The sequence below is a fragment of the Saimiri boliviensis genome, chromosome 14 (genome assembly GCF_048565385.1).
Source record: "Saimiri boliviensis isolate mSaiBol1 chromosome 14, mSaiBol1.pri, whole genome shotgun sequence".
Lineage (NCBI taxonomy): Eukaryota > Metazoa > Chordata > Mammalia > Primates > Cebidae > Saimiri > Saimiri boliviensis.
In genome coordinates this window covers 48,034,465-48,046,779 of record NC_133462.1, presented here as the reverse complement: position 1 = coordinate 48,046,779, position 12,315 = coordinate 48,034,465, and the positions used below count along the sequence as shown (strand labels likewise).

At 43.8% G+C, this 12,315-nt stretch overlaps 2 non-coding genes across 2 annotated transcripts; one reads left to right on the top strand and one right to left on the bottom strand.

Annotated features, from left to right (window-relative positions):
• Nucleotides 1–836: 836 nt before the first annotated feature.
• Nucleotides 837–909, top strand: TRNAK-UUU (transfer RNA lysine (anticodon UUU)). The gene has a single exon. It is a non-coding gene; the product is annotated as a tRNA-Lys (tRNA).
• A 411-nt stretch (nucleotides 910–1,320) lies between these two features.
• TRNAK-UUU (transfer RNA lysine (anticodon UUU)) lies at nucleotides 1,321–1,393 on the bottom strand. Its single transcript has one exon. It is a non-coding gene; the product is annotated as a tRNA-Lys (tRNA).
• Between the last annotated feature and the right edge of the window lie 10,922 nt (nucleotides 1,394–12,315).

Genomic DNA, 12,315 nt, shown 5'->3' with positions numbered 1-12,315 from the left:
TTCCTTTTAGAGAGTTAGAAAATACTGATAACTTACCAAACATGAAACAGGTTGAAGAACACATGTGTTAAGTGAGTGAATGGAACAAGAAGAAAAGGAAAGGCAAATATTTGTTTTGCTTTATCTTGCTAAAACGAAAAAGAAAAAGAAAATAAAAAAACCTTTAATCTGCGGGGCGCGGTGGCTCACGCCTGTAATCTCAGCACTTTGGGAGGCCGAGGCGGTGGATCACGAGGTCAAGAGATCCAGACCATCCTGGTCAACACGGTGAAACCCCGTCTCTACTAAAAGTGCAAAAAATTAGCTGGGCATGGTGGCACGTGCCTGTAATCCCAGCTACTCAGGAGGCTGAGGCAGGAGAATTGCCTGAGCCCAGGAGGCGGAGGTTGCGGTGAGCCGAGATCACGCCATTGCACTCCAGCCTGGGTAACAAGAGCGAAACCCCGTCTAAAAAAAAAAAAAACCTTTAATCCTAATTAAAACCTAAATCTAGCTACTTAAAAGGAAGCAGGCCAGGCGCGGTGTTTCACTCCTGTAATCGCAGCACTTTGGGTAAGCCAAGGCGGGCAGATTACGACGTCAAGCGATGGAGACCATCCTGGTCTGGTGAAGCCCCATCTCTGCTAAAAATACAAAAATTAGCTGGGTGTGGTGGCGCCTTCCGGCTACTCTGGAGGCTGAGGCAGGAGAATCACTTGAACCCGGGAGGCAGACGTTGCAGCGAGCTGGCATCGTGCCAAGGTACTCCAACCTGGCAACAGTAAAAATCCATCTAAAAGAAAAAGTAATCTATTAGACTTATGTGAAGTAAACAGAAAAATGCTTCACTAAGGGCTGCCCGGATAGCTCAGTCGGTAGAGCATCAGACTTTTAATCTGAGGGTCCAGGGTTCAAGTCCCTGTTCGGGCGTCTGTAGTGTTTTCCCAAAGGTGGATGTTATAAACCCTTACGTTTAAAGTTGGATTGAATTCATTTTTCATTGGTTTCAGAATATGCTAGATAAATATGTTCTCAGGGAGGAAAAAAAATGACTGGAAAATCATTTAATACCTTGGCAAGTATCGAGGTTTGGGACGGTGGTTTCCCGGAAAGACGTCAGTTTTCTGATTGCTCATAGCTGAGAAAGGAAAAAAAAAAAAAAAACACTTAAAAGCAAGCTGCTCCTGCTCTCACCTCAAAAAAAAAAAAAGTCTGTGAGATAATGCATACCCTAATCAGCTTGATTTAATTATTCAACAATATGTACGTATTTCAGAACATGGTATTCTACATCATAACGTATACAATTTTTATTTATCCATTATGGAAAAAGAAATCAGCCGCCCGAACAGGGACTTGAACCCTGGACCCTCAGATTAAAAGTCTGATGCTCTACCGACTGAGCTATCCGGGCTCCCGTGGAGAAACGGTTGTTCTGCTCTATCTTACATAAGATAGAGGGCGCTTGAGCGATTGCATCATCCACATTTTGTGAGACTGCTTTAACGCCAAGAAAGTTCGTGATCCGTGCGTAAAAAGAAAAACAAAAGGCCCAAATTCTGCACCTTTCACCAGCATCACCACAGCTAATTCAGAATTGCAAGATATTTATGCGCCTAGTAAGCATTATTAGGTAGGTTTTTTTTTGATTTGTAATCTAATAGGTTCAGGATTAAAAGAATGGCAAGGTGTCACTTTTGAAGCGCTGTAATAACCTTAGATCTATTTTACCATTGTAATAGGATGGGCATCAGCGCTGAAACCTATCCAACCATAGGAAAAAAAAAAAAAAAAAAAAAAAAATGAATGAATGGGCCGGACGCGGTGGCTCACGCCTGTAATCCCAGCACTTTCGGAGGCCGAGGCGGGTGGATCACGAGGTCGAGAGATCGAGACCATCCTGGTCAACATGGTGAAACCCCGTCTTTACTAAAAATACAAAAAATTAGCTGGGCATGGTGGCGCGTGCCTGTAATCCCAGCTACTCAGGAGGCTGAGGCAGGAGAATTGCTTGAACCCAGGAGGCGGAGGTTGCGGTGAGCCGAGATCGCGCCATTGCACTCCAGCCTGGGTAACAAGAGCGAAACTCCGTCTCAAAAAAAAAAAAAAAAGAAAAGAAAAGAGTCTGTCTGAGAGAGACTATGAATTTGCTATTCTGAAGCTATCAGGTTGCACTGCGCGGTATAAAGTGAAAGGAAGGATGGTGAGGTTATCCAGTGGGTCCCTTGAAAGCATCCAAGTAGTTTGTTTTGTTTTGTTTTGTTTTGTTTTGTTTTGTTTTGAGGCGGAGCCTCTCTCTATCCTGACTGGAGTGCAATGGTGGGATCTCACGGTTCACTGCAACCTCCGTCTCCCGGGTTAAAGCAATTCTCCTGCCTCAGCCTCCCAGGCAGCTGGGATTACAGGCGCCCACCACTATGCCCAGCTAATTTTTGTGTTTTTAGTAGAGACGGGGGTTTCACCGTGTCGACCCACTTCTGGTACTTCTGACCTCAGGTAAGTCGCCCTGCGCATCCAAGTAATTTTAAGGGGCACAAACTCGAGAAATTCACGAGCAGCGACCTTGAGGGCAGAAGCCCTACTAGGCTAGAGAGACAGGAAAACTGAACGTGGCCTTGAAGGTTCTTCCCTTCCGTAGCCAACAGTAATTTGAGCACTACCCTCTGCTACGGAGCTGGTGTTGAGAATTACCAGGGTAGAGCTTTGAGAATGGGACATTAAAGGATCTTTGTTACCTAATGTTGCTTTACAAATTCCATTCTTAATCTCTTTCCAGGTGATTGCTCTGGTCCAGCAATTCCACTTTTAGGAATTTGTCCTGAAGAAATAATCAGGGGTGTCCATATCCAGAGTATTTTTCTATTCCAGTAAGAAACGAAAGAAAGAAAGAATCAGGGGTGGCGGGCGCAGTGGCTCACGCTTGTAATCCACCACTTTGGGAAGCACAGGCGGGCAGATTACTAGGTTAAGAGTTCGAGACCAGCCTGACTAACAAGGTGAACCCCGTCTCTACTAAAAATACAAAAAAAAAAAAAAAAAAAAAAAAAAAAAAAATTAGCCTGCCTGTAGTCCCAGCTACTCAGGAGGCTGAAGTAGAAGACTCGGCTGAATCCAGGAGGCGGAGGTTGCAGTGAGCCAAGATCTGTCTCAAAAAAAAAAAAAAAAAAAAAAAAAAAAAGAAGAAAGAAATAATCAGGGATGTACAAAAAGATCTGACTACAGGAGAGATCATCATGGCATTTTAATCAGAAAGGAGTACCTGAATTGAACCTTAGAAAGAAAAAAAAGTAATCAGAAACGAGAAAAATAGCTACATAAATTATGGTACGGTTATAATTATTATGTAGCCATTAAAATCATGTTTCGGAAGAGTAGGATTTGGGGAAAAAGTGGAAAGCATTTTTAAGTTAGGAAATATTTCATATCAATTGTGTTTTGTTTGTTTCATATTTTTGAGAAAGGGGTGCATATATGTGCATTCAAAAACAAAGGATTAAAAAAAGACAACACTGTTTGTAAAGAAAAACAAGGATAAATGCTTACACAAAGCCTGGGTTCTGCAGTTAGGTGCCCTGTTCAAATCCTGACTGCCACTGTGTAACTTGAGCAAGCTACTTCTCTGTATGTCAGGACAATAGGATGATGGCAGGATTTAAATAGTATAGTATACACACTGTTTGCAGTAGTGTCTTACATGTAATAGGCATTCATGAAGGCATACAGATTTAATGGCAAATATGTAACAAGAACAGACCCTATGAATCCTGCTCTTTCTACCTTCTCTGACACCATCCACCTTTCAACAAAGGATTAACATATTTTAAGTGCAACCAGATGTAGAAAGCTGATTTAAGGCTGGGCGTGGCATCCCAGCACTTTGGGAGGACTGCTTGAGGCTAGGAGTTTGAGAGGCACCTAGGCAATACAGCCAGACCTGCCCCCCGACCCTGCATAATCAATTAATAAACTGGGCATGGTGGTGCCTGTCTGTGATTCCTGCTACTGGGGAGGCTGAGGAGGGAGGATCTCTTGAGCCCAGGAGTTCAAGACCAGCTTGGGCAACATGATGAAATTCCCTCTCTACAAAAAATACAAAAATTAAAAATTAGCCAAGTGCAATGGTGTGAGCATGTAGTCCCAGCTACTTAGGAGGCTGAGGTGGGAGGATTGCTTGGACCCGGGAGGTGGAGGCTGCAGTGAACCAGGATGGAGCCACTGCACTCCAATCGGGGCACTGTATGTTGGATCTGCATGTTACAAAATGCACAAAAATCAATTACAAACACATTAACGGCCTAAGTGTGAAAAGCAAATCTTTCCAGTTGGTCCTTTGGACCCTTAAAAAAAGAAAAGCAAATCTTTAGAACTCTTAGAAGAAAATATATGAGAGTATCTTTATGACCCAGAGACAGGGAAGAATCTCTTATGTACCCAAGAAAAGCACAAAACATAAGAAAAATTAACAAATTTGATTTCATTAAACATTGTTAATCAAAGACAATGTTTAAAAAGTGAAAAGCTATCTATGTGAAGTCATTATTTATAACAAATATAACCAGGAAGGATTACTATCCAGATTATATGGAGAACCCCCATAAGTCAATAAGTAAAAGACAAGCCAGGCATTGTGGCTCATGCCTATTATCCCAGCACTTTGGGGGGCCGAGGCAGGCAGGTCACGAGGTCAAGAGATTGAGACCATCCTGGCTAACACTGTGAAACGCTGTCTCTACTAAAAATACGAAAAATTAGCCAGGTGTGGTGGCATGTGCCTGTACTCCCAGGTACTCAGGAGCCTGAGGCAGGAGAATAGCTTGAACCCAGAAGGAAGAGGTTGCAGTGAGCCTAGATCGCGCCACTGCACTCCAGCCTGGGTGACAGAGTAAGACTCCATCTCAAAATAAATAAATAAATAAAGTAAAAGACAACCCAATAGAAAAATGGGCAAAAGATCTGATTAGGCAGCTCATACATAGGAACCTTGAGTGGATAAATATGAAAAAATGCTTAACCTTACTAATAATCATGGACATCTAAAACAAACCACCATGAGAAACAATTTTGCACTTATCAGATTCTTTTTCATAATTTGAAAATGCCAAGGACTGGCAAACATGTGCAGCAAGACACTTCTTTTATTTATTTATTTTCTTTATTTTTGCAGCAAGATAATTCTCACACACATCTATCAGAGTGTATTTTTTCTACAATCACTTTAGAGAGCACCTTGGCATGATCTATTAGGGTGGACTATACGTAGTCTATGACTCAGTAATTTTCTCTAGAGTACACATGGAGATAAGCATGAGAATGATAACAGCATTGTTTGCAATGGCAAACAATTGAAAATGCTTAAGTATTTATTGAAGGAGGAGATGAATAAAAAATTGTGGTGCATCCATTACTATTACAGGCTGAATTGTGTGCCTCTCAAAATTCATGTTGAACACCACCCCCAGTACTTCAGCACGGGAATGTATTTGGAGACATTGTCTTTAAAGAGGTGATTAAGGTAAAATGAGGTCACATGGGTGGGATCAATTATGACTATTGTCCTCATAAGAAGAGGAGGTTATATTACAGGCAACGTAAAGGCCAATGGGCAACACGGGAGGACGAGGACACAGTGAAAAGACAGCCATCTGCAAGCCAAGGAAAGAGGGCGTCAGGAGAAAGCTAACTTGCCGCAGGGCGCGGTGGCTCAAGCCTGTAATCCCAGCACTTTGGGAGGCCGAGGCGGGTGGATCACGAGGTCAAGAGATCGAGACCATCCTGGTCAACATGGTGAAACCCCGTCTCTACTAAAAGTGCAAAAAATTAGCTGGGCATGGTGGCACGTGCCTGTAATCCCAGCTACTCAGGAGGCTGAGGCAGGAGAATTGCCTGAACCCAGGAGGCGGAGGTTGCGGTGAGCCGAGATCGCGCCATTGCACTCCAGCCTGGGTAACAAGAGCGAAACTCTGTCTCAGAAAAAAAAAAAAAAAAAAAAAAAAAAAGAATTAATCAAGGCCAGGCATGGTGGCTCATGCCTGTAATCCCAGCACTTTGGGAGGCCAAGGCAGGCGGATCATGAGTCAAGAGTTTGAGACCATCCTGACCGACATGGTGAAACCCCATCTCTACTGAGAATACAAAAATTAGCCGGGTGTGGTGGTGTGTGCCTGTAGTCCCTGCTACTCGGCGGACTGAGGCAGGAGAATCGCTTGAACCCCGGGTGGTGGAGACTGCAGTGAGCCGAGATAGTGCCATCGCACTCCAGCCTGGGCAACGAGAGTAAAACTCTGTTGTCAGGTGGCAGGGGGGAATGAATTAACCATAACTACAGTTTAACAGCACTGAACTTCGCAATGATGAACAAAACTCTAAGTTGCAGTTGGCCACATACAGTTTGATGCCATTTGTAAAAATTTTAAAAACATATATATATAGGCCGGGTGCGGTGGCTCAAGCCTGTAATCCCAGCACTTTGGGAGGCCGAGGCGGGTGGATCACGAGGTCAGGAGATCGAGACCAACGTGGTCAACATGGTGAAATATATATATATATATATATATATATATATATATATATATATTTTTTTTTTTTTTTTTTTTTTGAGACGGAGTTTCGCTCTTGTCACCCAGGCTGGAGTGCAATGGCGCGATCCCGGCTCACCGCAACCTCCGCTTCCTGGGTTCAGGCAATTCTCCTGCCTCAGCCTCCTGAGTAGCTGGGATTACAGGCACGTGACACTATGCCCAGCAGATTTTTTTTTGTATTTTTAGTAGAGACGGGGTTTCACCATGTTGACCAGGATGGTCTCAATCTCTTGACCTCATGATCCACCCGCCTCGGCCTCCCAAAGTGCTGGGATTATAGGCGTGAGCCACCATGCCCTGCCCGCATAAACATATTTTTAAGGAATATGTACACACATAAACCCTAAAGATCTTTAGTTTATATACATACACACACACACATATATATATATATATATATATATATATATATATTTTTTTTTTTTTTTTTTTTGAGACAGAGTTTCGCTCTTGTTACCCAGGCTTGAGCTCAATGGCACGATCTCGACTCACCACAACCTCTGCCTCCTGGGTTCAGGCAATTCTCCTGCCTCAGCCTCCTGAGTAGCTGGGATTACAGGCATGCGCCACCATGCCCAGCTAATTTTTTTTTTTTTTTTTGTATTTTTAGTAGAGACGGGGTTTCACTATGCTGACCAGGATGGTCTCGATCTCTTGACCTCGTGATCCACCCGCCTCGGCCTCCCAAAGTGCTGGGATTACAGGCTTGAGCCACCGCGCCCGGCTATATACACATATATAAATGCATGGCAGGGGTAAACACCAAACTCAGGATAGTGGTTCCCCAGAGGCTGAAGGAAGGAGATACCATAGAGGTGACTATAGGTAACTGTTTTGTATGTGTAAAGTATTGTTCTTTAGGAAGAGGAATGGGAAAAGGGAGATCATATTCTTTACACCTTTTGATATGTATAAAGTCATTATTTTTTTTCCAGAAAAGCTATAGGCTAATAATACTGACTTCTGATTTTATTTATTTATTTATTTTTAAAGATGAGGTTTCACCATATTGATCAGGCTGGTCTTGAACTCCGGACCTCAGGTTATCCACCCGCCTTGGCCTACAAAGTGCTTGGATTACAGGCGTGAGCCACCACGACCAGCCTGACTTGTAATTTTTCTAAAACTGGAAGGGGCCATAAGAAATGGTTGAATTCAGCCATTTTATTTTACAGATTAGGGAACTGAAGATCTGAAACACTGTGTAACTTTTCTGGTTTCCAGAAATAACTAGACGAGAACCCAGGTTTCCTGTCTTTTTAATCAAATCAACACTTTGTGAGCATATCTTTTTTTGTTTTTGAGACAGAGTCTCACTCCGTTGCCCAGGCTGGTGTGCAGTGATGCAATCTCGGCTCACTGAAACCTCTGCCTCCGGATTCAAGCAATTCTTCTGCCGCAGCCTCCTGGGTAGCTGGGAATTCACTCACCACCATGCCAGGCTAATTTTTTTTTTTTTTTTTGTATTTTTAGTAGAGATAGGGTTTCACCATATTGGTCAGGCTGGTCTTGAACTCCTGACCTTGTGATCTGCCTGCCTCAGCCTCTCAAAGTGCTGGGATTACAGTCATGAGCCACCACGCCCGGCCTTCTTTAAGCATTTTTAAAAATTGCATTTTAGGTTTTGGGGTACATATGAAGAACACGCAAGATTGCTGCACAGGTACACACATGGCAGTGTGATTTGCTGCCTTCCTCCCCATCACCTATATCTGGCATTTCTCCCCATGCTATCTCTCCCCAACTCCCTACCCCCCGCTGTCCCTCCTCTGTTTCCCCCTGACAGACCCCAGTGTGTGATGCTCCCCTCCCTGTGTCCATGTGTTCTCATTGTTCAACACCCGCCTGTGAGTGAGAACATAAGCATAGTTCTTAAAGAAGGAAGTGGTGATTACTAAGTCAGTTGAGGTTTTAAGCCAATTTCATTTTTTTTTTTTTTTTTGAGATGGAGTCTTACTCTGTCACTCACACTGGAGTGTAGTTGCCCCATCTTGGCTCATTTTGACCTCCACCTCCTAGGTTCAAGAGATTCTCCTGTCTCAGCCTCCCGAGTAGCGGGGGTTATAGGCATCTGCCATCACACCAAGCTAATTTTTGTATTTTAGATAAAGATAGGGTTTTGCCATGTTAGCCAGGCTGTTCTCGAATTCCTGACCTCAAGTGATCTGCCTGCCTTGGCTTCCCAAAGAGCTGGGATTACAGGCATGAGCGACCACACCCAGAATTTTTTGTTTTTGGTAAGGTTACTTGACTGGTAGAAAAGGGAAATCTTACAGTAGTGTCTTTTTAAAATTATTATTATTATGGCAAGTCATTTTATGAAATCCCTGGGAACAGATGGATAAATGTTCCAGATGCTAACCATATTAGGGGAGATCACTGCTGGCTTAAGAACAACATTGGAGGCCAGGCGAGGTGACTTATGCCTGTAATCCCAGCATTTTGGGAGGCCGAGGCAGGCGGATCACAAGGTCAGGAGATTGAGACCATCCTGGTCAACATGGTGAAACCCCGTCTTTACTAAAAATACAAAAATTAGTTGGGTGTGGTGGTGTGCACCTGTAATCCCAGCTACTCAGGAGGCTGAGTCAGGAGAATGCCTTGAACCCAGGAGGCAGAGACTGTAGTGAGCCAAGATCGTGCCACTGCACTCCAGCCTGGGCAACAGAGCCAGACTCCATCTCTCTCTCTCTCTCTTTTTTTTTTTTTTTAAAGATGGGTTTTCACCATGTTGGCCAGGCTGGTCTTGAACTCCTGACAGGTGATCCACCCACCTCGGCCTCCCAAAGTGCTAGGATTACAGGTGTGAGCCACTGTGCCTAGCCCAGACTCCATCTCAAAACAAAAACAAAGAACCCACAAAATTAGCCAGGTGTGGTGGTGGGTACCACCTGTAGGATTAAAGGATTACACCTGTAATACTAACACTGGGAGGCCAAGGAGGGAGAATGACTTGAGGCCAGGAGTTCCAGACCAGACTGGGCAATATAGTAAGATCCTGTGCCTATTTCTTTAAAAAATTAGAAGATGAAAACAAAACAAACAAAAACAAAAACAAAACAAATAAATAAATAAAAAATTAGAAGATAAGCAATTACTCCCAAATCAGTGTCAAACATGATGGGGAAAACTCTATTCTTAACCACGGCCTATTCAACATATTTATCGAGGTTCTATCTATCTATCTATCTATCTATCTATCTATCTATCTATCTATCGAGACGGATTCTCGCTCTGTCACCCAGGCTGGAGTGCAGTGGCTCGATCTGGGCTCACTGCCACCTCCTCTTCCCAGTTCAAGCAATTCTCCCTCAGCTTCCCAAGTAGCTGGGATTACAGGCACCCAACACCCCGGTCGGCTAATTTTTTTTGTATTTTTAGTAGAGACAGTGTTTCACCATGTCGGTCAGGCTGGTCTCAAACTCCTTACCTCAAGTGATCCCCCTGCCTTGGCCTCCCACAGTGCTGGGAATACAAGCATGAGCCACTCTGCCCAGCCCTCAAGTTTTTTTTTTTTTTTAATTTTTAAGATGGAGTCTCACTCTGTCACCCAAGCTGGAGCGCAGTGGCACAATCTCTGCTCACTGCAACCACTGCCTGGGTTCAAGTGATTCTCCCACCTTAGCCTCCTGGGTAGCTGGGATTACAGGACATGTGCCACCACACCCAGCTACAGCCCTCAAGGTTTTAAATGAAGGCAAATTAGAGATGTTGGCGAATATTTTGCCCAAATTGAAAGGGCTCATCTCTCTTAAACTAGGAAAGGGTAACTGCAGCTCATCAATTACTGCACTTAGCACATTCTTTTCACCTGGACTGTCTGACTCCTCCACTAGACAGATTGCAGATCTTGTTTTGGAATCCTCTAGGTTGGTGCTTTGCACACAGTAGGATGCTCAGCTAATTAAAAAACTTTTTTTTTTTTTTTTGTAGAGATGGGGATCTTGCTTTGTTGCCCAGGCTTGTCTTGAATTCCTGGGCTTCAACGATCCTCCCACCTTTCGGTCTCCCAAAGCGTTGGGATTACAGGGGTAATCCCACTGCACCTGGCCTCAACAAATACTTGTTGATTTTACACAAACAGAACTGCATGAACAGATCATATTCCAAGACTCCAGGAGACATTAGGAAAGGATCCAAACTAACCAGATGCTATTTAAAAATTACAAAAAATAAATTCCTGTTGGAAGTTGTTTTTTTTTTTTTTTTTTTTTTGAGACGGAGTTTCGCTCTTGTTACCCAGGCTGGAGTGCAATGGCGCGATCTCGGCTCACCGCAACCTCTGCCTCCTGGGTTCAAGCAATTCTCCCGCCTCAGCCTCCTGAGTAGCTGGGATTACAGGCACGCGCCACCATGCCCAGCTAATTTTTTGTATTTTTAGTAGAGACGGGGTTTCACCATGTTGACCAGGATGGTCTCGATCTCTCGACTTCGTGATCCACCCGCCTCGGCCTCCCAAAGTGCTGGGATTACAGGCTTGAGCCACCGCGCCCGGCCTGGAAGTTTTTAAAAAATACTAATTGCACAAAAGGACAGGGGAAATAGTTGACAGTGGTTCAACTAAAAAAGCCCCCCCTCCTTTTCTTTTCTCGAGTGAGGTGGCTGCAGATTTCTATGAAAAAATTAATTCTTCAGCTCCTTTATGGAACTCTGGATCTCCCAGCTATGCAGAAGGTTATGCTAGAAGCACGGCAAGGTGGAATGTACACATTTAAGGAAGGTTATTGCCCTGTGTTCTTTAGCATGGATCTGTATCTAGCACTGGGAGCCACGTTTTGTATTGCTTATTGAGAGAGATAAAAATGATATATACATGAATAACTAAAAAATCCGTGATAAATGCTAAGAGAGGTGCAAAGAACAATGAGATGGAGCTTTCTTGGGTTACACAACCAGGTCTAACGTTTCCTAATATAGAAGAGCTTTCAACAAACCTCTCAGGAAGACTGCCTTCAAATGACGTTACTTCCCCCAAATACCTAATTGCATTTATTTCAGGACGACTCCAAATGTTAGAGGATTTTTTGAGCTAAAATATACTGCCTTGTAATTTTTATTGGTTTTAGTCCTGCACTTTAGAGAATAAAGCTCCGTTATTTCCAATATTATACTACTCAGTTATTTGAAGACAGCTTCCAATTTCCATGTCCAACCCTTTCCCTCGTTATTCTTGTTGTTGTTTTTTGAGACGGACTTTCGCTCTTGACTCCCCGGCTGGAGTGCAATGGCTTGATCTCGGCTCATTGCAACCTCTGCCTCCCGGGTTCAAACGATTCTCCTGCTTCAGCATCCCAAGTAGCTGGGATTATATGGGATTATAGGTGCCCGCCACCGCGCCCAGCTAATTTTTGGAATTTTTAGTAGAGACGGGGTTTCGCTGTTTTGGACAGGCTGGTCTGGAACTCCTGACCTCAGGTGATCCGCCCACCTCGGCCTCCCAGTTTGGGATTACTGCTGTGCTCTGCGCCCGGCCTCCCTCGTTTATAAGCAGGTTAAAAATTCCTTTGAGCCTTCAACTATTTTCCTTTTCTTTCATTTTCTTTTCTTTTCTTTTTTTTTTTTTTTTTTAAGGAGTTTCACTCTTGTTGCCCAGGTTGGAGGGCAATGGCGCAATCTTGGCTCACTGCAACCTCTGCCTCTCAGGTTCAAGCGATTGTCCTGTCTCAGCCTCCTGAATAGCTGGGATTACAGGTGCGCACCACCACGCCCGGCTAATTTTTGTATTTTTAATAGAAACAGGGGTTCAATAAATAAAGAA